A 10,669-nucleotide genomic window follows, 5' to 3' on the forward strand; every position below is an offset into this window, starting at 1 on the left:
GGGGGGATGGTCACGCCGCAATCCCTTCTCCTCCATTCTCCTCTCGGGATCTTGGGCATGCATGCACACGCGCCCGGCCTGAGTTTTTTAAGCCACCGGGTCCGGGACACGAACCGCGGTCGACTACATGGGAGTCCAGCGACATAGCCATTACGTTAACTGCTGGTCCCCCCTCAGCCCCTTCTTTATCTTGCTAATAATCCCCTTTCCCTCACCCATCTAGGAGATCCTAGGGGCAGGCCTTCAGAAGAAGACTCTTCCATGGCTCCTGAGAACTAGTGATTTCAGGGTAAAAAGAAAAATGAAGATTTTTCTACTGATAATTCAGCCTTTAGCCCATAAACTTGAGTGGTAGGGAGCCCCTCTAGTCTTCTCTCTGTCTCTGCCTCTGTCTCTGTTTTCCCATTTTTTTGTAATTTTTTTTCTTTTTAAAATTGTTTAATGTAAAATATTTTCTTGGCTTTCAGCCTCTCCTTTATCTTGCTAATAATCCCCTTTCCCTCGCCCATCCAGGAGAGGCAAGGGGCAGGCCTTCAGGAAAGACCCCTCCATGGCTCTTGAGAATTAGTGATTTCACGCAGTGCAGTACACTGTGTGGTTTTTTATTTTTTGCTTTTTTAAAAAATAAAATATTTTAGTTGCTTTTTAATTTTTTTCTTCTTTTTCTCTGTTTCTTTTTTTCTCTCTCTCTGTTTCTTTTTCTTTTTCTTTTATCTCATCACTCTGCTCCTCAATCTTGATTCTCTGTGTTTGTAGACAGATCTAAGAGAACCATAGCAAAATATGCAAATACTATTAGGGTTAACATATTTCTCAATATCCACTGAATCTGCTGCACAAAGGGATAAAAACGGAATGGCGAAGAGATTCCAGATCACCTCTTAATCCCCTTTCCCTCGCCCATCCAGGAGAGGCAAGGGGCAGGCCTTCAGGAAAGACCCCTCCATGGCTCTTGAGAATTAGTGATTTCACGCAGTGCAGTACACTGTGAGGTTTTTTATTTTTTGCTTTTTTAAAAAATAAAATATTTTAGTTGCTTTTTAATTTTTTTCTTCTTTTTCTCTGTTTCTTTTTTTCTCTCTCTCTGTTTCTTTCTTTCTTTCTTTCTTTCCTTCCTTCCTTCCTTCCTTCCTTCCTTCCTTCCTTCCTTCCTTTCTTTCTTTCTTTCTTTCTTTCTTTCTTTCCCAGGCAGGAGAGTTGAGGCCTTCAGAAGAGGATTCCTAATGGCTCCTGCTAACTAGTCATTGCAGGGGACAGGAAAAATGAAGATTTTCTACTGATAATTCAGCCTCCAGCAAACAAAGCTAGTGTGATTGAACTTCAAGAATTCGAAAGAAAAACAGTATCCATCAGATGACAAGAAATCACCGCAGGACCACAAGAAATATGGGAAAACAAGAAAATACCTCTCCTCCAAGGGAAAAGAATAACTCCTCTTCATCCACAACCAGTTCAATGCAAATCATGGAAATGTCTGATAAAGAATATAGAACATTCATAATGGAGAAACTAACTGAGATGGAAGAGAAGAGAGACAATGAACTGCTAAAGAGAAAAGAGAAAGAAGTTGACGAGTTCCAGGAGGTGAGGAAATTCTTCCAAGATCTAAAAGAGGAATTACATGCTTTACAAGAGTCAAACGGAACCGTTAGAAATGAAGTCTATAATACAGGAAGTCAAAATCTCCCTTGAAAGTATTAAAAGCAGACTAGATCATACAGAAAATGGAATTTCAGATGCAGAAGAGAAAATTGCTGGTCTAGAAAAATCCACCACGAAGACTGAGAAAATTGCCCCCTCCAAATGATAATAATGTATGAAAAATACTAGATACCATAAAATGTTCAATATCCATATAATTGTTATCCCAGAAGGTGAAGAGACTCATAAGAGCATTGATAATCTATTCCATAAAATCTTGCAAGAAAACTTTCCGAATCTAGAGAGGCACTCAAAGATCCAGTCCCAAGAAATACAAAGGATCTAAATAGAATCAACCCAAGAAGATTTTCTCCAAGACACATTATAGCCAGATTGACCAAAATCACAAAGAAAAGATACTAAGATTGACAAGAGAAAAACATCAAGTTACCTACAGAGAATATCCCATCAGGCTAACAGCAGTTCTCTCATCTGAAACAATGCAAGCAGGGCTGGCAGGTGGCATGGTGGTTAAAGGTGCTAGACTCCCACGTGGCTAACCGCAGTTCGAGTCCTGGACCTGGCAGCTTGCTTTCTCACTTTCTTTCTATCATTCATTCTGTCCCTCTCCTTTCTAAGTTAAAAATAAATAAAGTTAAATAAAATAATTCTAAAAAAAGAAAAAGAAACAATGCAAGCAAGGAAAGAATGAGAAAATATATTCAAAGTGTTAAGGGAAAAGCAATTTCAACCAAGAATACTGTACCTGGCAAGATTACCCTTCATATGGAAAGAAAAGACAAGAACACTGTCAGATAAACAAAACCTGAAAGAATTTACCAACACCAGAGCAGAGCTCCAATAAGTTTTCAAGGGAGTGTTTTACCAGGAAAATTAAATACAGACACACAGAAATAAGAGTTCAACAACTAAGAAAATGGCCAAGTTAATCATAGGAACAAGTCTGGAGTTGAATATTATATCCCAGAATTTAATCAGAAAGGTCGAACCAAAACAGAAGATAGATTACGTACATGATTACCGAACTGGTGAAATAGCGTTTTATGACTTTTGACTAAAACATTGCTGATTTTCTTCTAGGCTTTGTTTTCCAGTTTTAAGGATTTTTGTCCTGTCTTGAGCTGCCGATAGGTTCATGTACTTACTATTTGAACAGAATCCTAACCTGTTTCCTGGCTTTAAGTTTTAAGTAAAGTTCCTTAGCATTTTTTAATTTATTAAAGTTAAAACTGCTTTTGTTGAAAGTAGTTAGATTATGTAAGAAATAATATGATCAATAAAATGTGGGAGAAAAAGGAATGAAAAACAACTGTAGACACCAGAGACACCACAGTCAGACTTGTGTTCATGGATCAGCTATGCTTGCTATTGAAAATATTTAGATTAATTAAGATCTTTAGTGAATCAATAAAATATGGGAGGGGGGAAGGCATAGAAAGCAACCATAGATACCAGAGACAGTGTGAGAGGAGGGTGGGAGATGGTCAAGGGTGAGAGATAGGGAATCAAGGATGGGGAAAAAAGCAAAATATGCAGGAAATAAGAAATGGAAAATTATTTGTTAACAATAATACATATGTTGATGTGCTTATTTTAACCAATATACCGTGTATTCTGAATGGAAAATCTCATTTTTATGCTATAATGATATGTACAGTGAATGAATGTAAATAAATACATTCAAATAAAAAAAAAGTTTCAGAAAAAAAAAGTTCATGGAAATATGTGTAACGGGAAAACTATGTATAAATTTCAAGAAGTTTTTGTACCCAAATAAAGTCATACTTTAATTGTAAAAAAGCAAACAAACAAAAAACGAAACAAGAAATCTTCACCTACTTGAATGTCTCCAAGGACGTCCTCTACGTTTTCTACCAGTAGCTTTATAGTTTGAGGATTTATGTTCAGATCTTTGATTCACTTTGAGTTGATTTTTGGTAATGGTAAGAGATAGAGTCCAGTTTCACTTTTCTGCAGGTGTATATCCATTTTTTTCCAGCACTGTATGCTGAAGAGATTTTCTTTTTCCCACTAGATTATCTTGGGCTCTTTGTTGAAAATTAGTTGGCTGGATGTTCTGGGTTTACTTCTGGGTTTTCTATCCTGCTACTTTGGTCTACTTGCCTATTTTTCTGTCAGTATCATGCTCTTTTGATGATCACAGTTTTGTAATACATTTGAGAGTCAGGGAGTGAGACATCTCTTTATTCTTTTTGCAGAGTGTTGCTTTGGCTATATGGGGCCTTTTATAATTCTAGATAAATTTGAATTTTTTTTCTATTTCTTAAAAGAATATCTCTGATCATTTGATTGGGGTTACATTACATTTGTAAATTAATTTGGGTAGAATTGACATTTTTGGAGAGGTTTTCGCTATAGGGCGCGTGCGCTCGCCAGACAGAGAGAGACATAGAGACAGAAAGCGAGAAATCACCCCCCAGGGGGGATGGTCACGCCACAATCCCTTTTCCTCCATTCTCCTCTCCGGATCTTGGGCACGCATGCACACGCGCCTGGCGTGAGATTTAAGCCACCAGGTCCGAGATGCGAACCGCGGTCGACTACGTGGGAGTCCAGCGACATAGCCATTACGCTAACTGCTGGTTCCCTAGAATTGACATTTTGATTGTAGTAATTCTTCTGATCCAGAACCATGGGATGTCTTACCAATTTTTGGAAAATTTTAATTTCTTTTTTTAGTTTTTCATAGTTTTCTTTGTAGAAGTCTGACTTTTTTGGTTATATTTATTCCTATGTATCTTATTTTTGTTGTGCAATTGGAAAGGGATTGCTTTCTTTAATTCTATCTCAGTTTATTCATTGTCAATGTATAGAAATGATATAGGTTTTTGTATGATAATTTCATATGTTACAACTTTATCATATTTATTTATCTTTTTTTTGTGGATTTTTTTTTTTGGTTTCTATGTATACAATCATATCATCTGCAAATAGAGGTAATTTCACTTCTTTCCCTGTTTGAATGCCTTTTATTTTATTCTCTTTTCTGATTGCATTAGCTAGGACTCTTAGGACCATATTGAAAAGGAGTGGAGAAAGTGGGCAGTCTTGTTTTGTTCCAGTTATCATTATTATTAATTTTTGTCTTATTTTATTCAGTGTGATATTAGCTATAGGTTTTCATATATGGCTCTTATTGTGTTGAGAAATGTCCCTTCTATGCATATTTTTCTGAGCTCTTTTTTTTTTTTTTTTTTTGAGAGGTTTTTGCTATAGGGCTTGTGCGCTCGCCAGACAGACAGAGAGAGACATAGAGACAGAAAGTGAGAAATCACCCCCCAGGGGGGATGGCCACGCCGCAATCCCTTCTCCTCCATTCTCCTCTTGGGATCTTGGGCATGCACGCACACACACCCAGCGTGAGTTTTAAGCCACCGGGTCCGGGGCGCAAACCGCGGTCGACTACATGGGAGTCCAGCGACATAGCCATTACGCTAACTGCTGGTTCCCCTATAATCTTTTTAATGTATAATTGGATAGGATTTACTGGTATCTTGTTGAGAATTTTGTTTCTGTATTCACTAGGAATATTGGTCTGTAATTTTTTTTTTTTTTTTTTGTGATGTCCTGGTCTGTTTTTGGAATGAGGGTGATAGAGGCTTCCTAGAACAAATTTGGGAAGGTCCTTCCTGTTTGATCTTTAGAAATAGTTTGAATAGAATGGGAGTTAGCTCTTTTTGAAAGTTTTGTAGAATTCAGGAGTGAAAATATTGGGACCTGAGCTTTCTTTGTTCGGAAACTATATATTACTAATTCAGTCTCATTGCTTGTTATGGGTCTATTCAGGGCTTCTACGTCTTCCTGATTCAATTTTGGTAGATATATTTGTCCAAAACTTTGTTCATCTCATCTAGATTGTCTTGTTTGTTGGTGTATAGTCACTTGTAGTATTCTTTCATGATCTTTTGTATTTCTGTTGTAATAGTGCCTGTTTCATTACTGATTTTATTTCTCTGGCTCCTTTCTCTGTTCTTCTTGATTACTCTAGCTAATAGTGTGTCAATTTTGTTTATCTAGTCACTTGTAGTATTCTTTCATGATCTTTTGTATTTCTGTTGTAATAGTGCCTGTTTCATTACTGATTTTATTTCTCTGGCTCCTTTCTCTGTTCTTCTTGATTACTCTAGCTAATAGTGTGTCAATTTTGTTTATCTTCTCAAAGAGCCAAGTTTTGGTTTCATTTATTTTCTATAAAGTTTGTTTATTCTCTATTTCATTTATTTGTGCTCTAATCTTTATTTTTCTTCTGTTTTTTTCTTCTTCGTTTTTCCAGTTCTCTGAAGTGTTAGCTTATTTATTTGCCACCTTTGATTTTTTTTCTTGTGAGCACTATTCACTATGAACTTTCCTCTTATGACTTCTTTTTGCAGTGTTCCATAGAATATGGAAACTCATGTGCTCATTATCATTAGTTTCAATGAATCTTTTGATTTTTGTCTTAATTTCTTGTGGTTTTGAAGTAATTCAAGACTAGGTTTTATTAGTTTCTATGTGTTTGTGTTTTTTTTGTTCGTTTTTTTTTTTTTTTTTTTTTGAGGTCTTATCCTGCAGTTAATTTCAATTTTAATTCCATTGTGGTCAGAGGAGATGCTGAATATAGTTTCCATACCTTTGGATTAGTAAAGTCTTATTTTGTGCCATATCATGTGGTCAATCTTCAAAAATGTTCCATGAAGTGGTAAGAAAAATGTATATTTTGTGGTTTTGGGTGAAAAGTTCTATAGGTGTCTGTCAAGTTCATTTGATTTATGGTATTATTTAGTTCCTATATCTCTTTGCTTGTTTTTTGTCTAGAAGATCTGTCCAAAGGAATCAGTGGGGTGTTGAGATCTGCAACAATTTAGTGTGTTGCAGTCTATCTCTCCCTTTAGATCTAGCAGTTTTTCTTTCATGTATTTGGATGCTCCATTGTTGGGTGCATAGGTATTTATGAATGTTATATTTTCTTGTTGAATTAGCCCTTTTAGTGCTATATAGTGTTCTTTATCTCTTACAGTTTTTGTCTTGAAGTCTATTTTTTATGATACCAGTCTTTTTAAAAATTTTTATTTGTTCGGAATATCTTTTTCCAGATCTTTACTTTCAGTTTATGTATGTCTTTATCTCTGAGGTGTGTTCTTGTAGACAGCATATAAAGGGCTCCTGTGTTTTATTCATTTATTATTATTTTTTAAATCCATTTACTCAGTCTGTGTCTTTCAATTGGAGAATTTAATCCATTAACACTCAATATTATCAATACTTATGAACTTATCCCTGCCATTTTGCTAACCATCTTCTTGGTTATTTTGTTTGTTTGTCTTTTTTTAGTTTTCCAGATATACATTCATTCTTTTTTATTCTTTATTTATTTTTTTATTTAAAGGATTATTTTATTTAACTTATTATTATTTTCCAGTTTTATCAGTGAGAGAGAGAGAAAGAGAGTGAGAGAGAGAGAGAGAAAGTGAGAAAGCAAGCCACCAGGTTTGGGACTCAAACCGTGGTCAGCCATGTGGGAGTGTCCAGCGCCTTAACCACCACACCACTTGCTGGTCCCCAATATACATTACTTCTTAAAGAGCTACTCCAGTGCTAGTAAATTCTTTCAGTTTTGTTTATCTGGGAAATATTTTACTTGTTTTTCCCATTTGAAGTGAATGAATAAATTAAGCCATATCGCACACACACACCATATGCAAAAGGATCTTAAATATAATTATTTATATATGCAAATGGAATAAATGTTAATTTTCCCTCCAGGGTAGTGACAAATTTTCTGTAATTTTCAGGTGTAGCATTCTTGGTAGAAATGGTTTTCATTTTAGCATTTTGAATATGTCTTCCTATTCTTTTCTTGCTTGTCTTATATTATCCTAATAGGATAACCTTTGTAAGTAATTTGATGCTTCTCTTGTGCCATTTTTAGAATCTTTGATTTTTACCCATCTAGCTATAATGTGCTAGGGAGATGATCTTATGTTATTTTTATTGGGGATTCTTTGTATTTCCTGTTTCTAGATGTTTGACTGTGTCTTTAGTTTTGAAAAATTTTCTGTGTTTCCTGATATAGATTTTCCATGCCCTTATCAGATTCTTAACCTTCTGGAATACCACTTATTCAGATATTCAGATGACTTATGGCATCAAATATTTCCCATATATTGTTCTCATTTCTTTTGATTATTTTTATTCTATTTGGTGATTTTGTTTAAGTCAAGGCTTTGTCTTCTAGATCAGAGATTCTGTCTTCTGCACAGTCTGATGTGCTATTAGTACTTCAGAGGGAGGTTTTAATTTCCTGTATTACAGTCTTCATCTGTAAGTTCTGTCTGATTCTTTTTTTATGGCATCTATCTCTTTATGAAGTTCTTCCTTCAGGTTATAGAATCATTTCTCATATCCTGTAGTTGGTTGTCTGTTTTTATTTTTAATCTTGTTCAGTTTTGTCACTATGAATATTTTGAATTCCTTTTCTGACATATCCGTGAATTCTTTTGTGCTGTCTATGATTGAGGAGGAATTGTTCTGTTCCCTTGAGGGAGAAATATTTCCTTATTTTCTCAGAGTTCCTGTGCCTCTGTACTATTTTTTGTTTTGTTTTGTTTTGTTTTGTTTTGTTTTTGAGAGGTTTTCGCTGTAGGGTGCGTGTGCTCGCCAGACAAACAGAGAGAGACATAGAGACAAAAAGCGAGAAATCACCCCCCCAGGGGGAATGGCCACGCCACAATCCCTTGTCCTCCATTCTCCTCTCGGGATCTTGGGCACGCACGCACACGTGCCTGGCATGAGTTTTAAGCCACCGGGTCCGGGATGCAAACCACAGTTGACTACATGGGAGTCCAGGGACATAGCCATTACGCTAACTGCTGGTTCCCTGTACTGGTTTTTGATCATCTGATGATATACTCTTCTTTCTACTCTTTTGTAATTGATTCTATAGTGTTGGGGGAGAGAAGAGTTCTACTTCTCAGGTGTATTCTTGTGAGAGAGTCTAGTATTCCAATCAAAGAAGAGTATATGTAGCCAGCTTTAGGTGTTGGTTCATTTTCCCATTTCTCAGGACAAGGTGCACTTTGGGGCTGAGCTGGAGAGATTCAACTAAAAGAAAAAGTACAAGCCATGAATCACAGCTCAGCAAACTGAAAATCTCAAAGTATGCCTGCATAGTACAAAGGCAGCACCAAAAGTCTGAGATGGCTGGACCCTCTGTGGTTCACTCCCTCTCTTCTGCTGTTGCTTGCTTCTGTACCATAGGGGGGACTCAGGGAGCTGATGGCCTTGATTTACTTTTTAAACAAATGGAAAGAGAAGTAAGATATTTGGGTTGAAAGCATTCATGGCTTGATATGCTCATTCTGCAGGTGCCCAAATGCCACATATGTTTCCTTGGGGACACAACCTTAGCCAAAAGCCAGGCGCTAGCCACTGGTGTGTTTTATCGGCTGGTGTGTAGACCATATGGGAGGAGGATAGTACTTTGCCCTCTCTCCAAAAATGAGACAGGATGTTCCTGAACACTGGTCAGGCACAAGGAGCCATTGGATTTTCTTCCTTTTTTACTATGGCTCTTACTCTGCCCTTAGAAGGGGAAAGTTTGTTATATAGCTTCAGGCTGAATGATGTTTGAGAGACTGCAGCTTTCAATTTCTAAGTAAGAATGTATTCAAGATAATGAGAAACAGACTTCTACCAGGGAAATGAAACTTCTGTAGTTGGCTTCCGAGGTTTCTGTTGAACATTCTCAAGGTTGAATCAATCATAGCCAATTTTTAATAGTGATACTCAGGTAACAATTTAAGAAAGTAGAAAGATTATTTCAGTAAAAAAGCAATGTTTGTAATAGAGGTGAATGATTTCATGGGTTAATGCAAAGCTATTAACCTGTAACAGAAATACAAATTCCTATCATAGAGCTCTATTGACAAGTTACAGAAAATTCATCACTCCCTGGAGGGAAAATTAGCACTTATTCCATTTACATATATAAGTAATTATATTTAAAATCCTTTTCCATGTGGTGTGTGTGTAATATGGTTTAATTTATTCATTCACCTCAAATTATAGAGACAGCAATAGCTTAGGTGGAATATGGTTTCAATCAATAGATTTGTTTTTCAGATGTCTTATTCTTTTGAATGTGTAAGAGAAAAAGAGATCGCACTACTAATAATATTAAGGCACTGGATAGAGGTACAGCAGTAAAATACAAGGCTTTGCAAGGCTAACCCACACAGGAGGGATACAGGTTCACATCCAGAGACGTCCCTAAATACTAGACATGTGGGTGCCCTCCATCTGGAGCTGGCTAAAGCTGGGGGTGGATCACAACATTAAGACCTTTCACAGGGTGCCTATTTCTTTGCCTCTCCCTCTTTCTCTCTCTCTCTCTCTAGCTCATGTAAGTAGGAAAAAAAAAAAGAACTTAAAAAAGAAAAGCGTTTAAAACAATATAATTAGAATAATAATAACAGAAATACTAATAGTAATAATAATTGCATAGTTCTTTGCAAAGTTCACTTGCAAATTTAACTCTCTTGACCTTAAAACTCATTTTTTTCTAATTTACTAAAGAACACATGTGTTCACCAGAGAAAGAGAGAAAGGATAGGGAGAGGGAAAAAGCATCCCCTGATGAGGTGTGGTCACATCCCAATCCCTTTTTCACCATTTCTTCATCTTTTCAAAATTTGAGGCATACATACACAGTGCTCAGTGACTAGCTTGTTTTTCAAGTCACTGGGGCTGTGAAATTGGCCATGTAGAATTCAGCTTTCCTAAGTATCAGGTCACAAAGCCATCTCTTTTAAAACTCTTATGAGAGGTTTTTGGACCTGTGAAAAGCATATTATTGCTCTTTCTTTTTTTTCTCTTTTTTTATTTAAATTTTTTAATACATTCAATCACATTTTTTAGCTTACAAGGTGATCATTTCAATATGTGAACATTTCTCCCCAGTCGAGTTGATCAAAATATAACAATACTACCTCCCTGTGTCAACAATGCT

Source organism: Tupaia chinensis, unplaced genomic scaffold (genome assembly GCF_000334495.1).
Source record: "Tupaia chinensis unplaced genomic scaffold, TupChi_1.0 Scaffold000542_1, whole genome shotgun sequence".
Classification (NCBI taxonomy): Eukaryota; Metazoa; Chordata; class Mammalia; order Scandentia; family Tupaiidae; genus Tupaia; species Tupaia belangeri.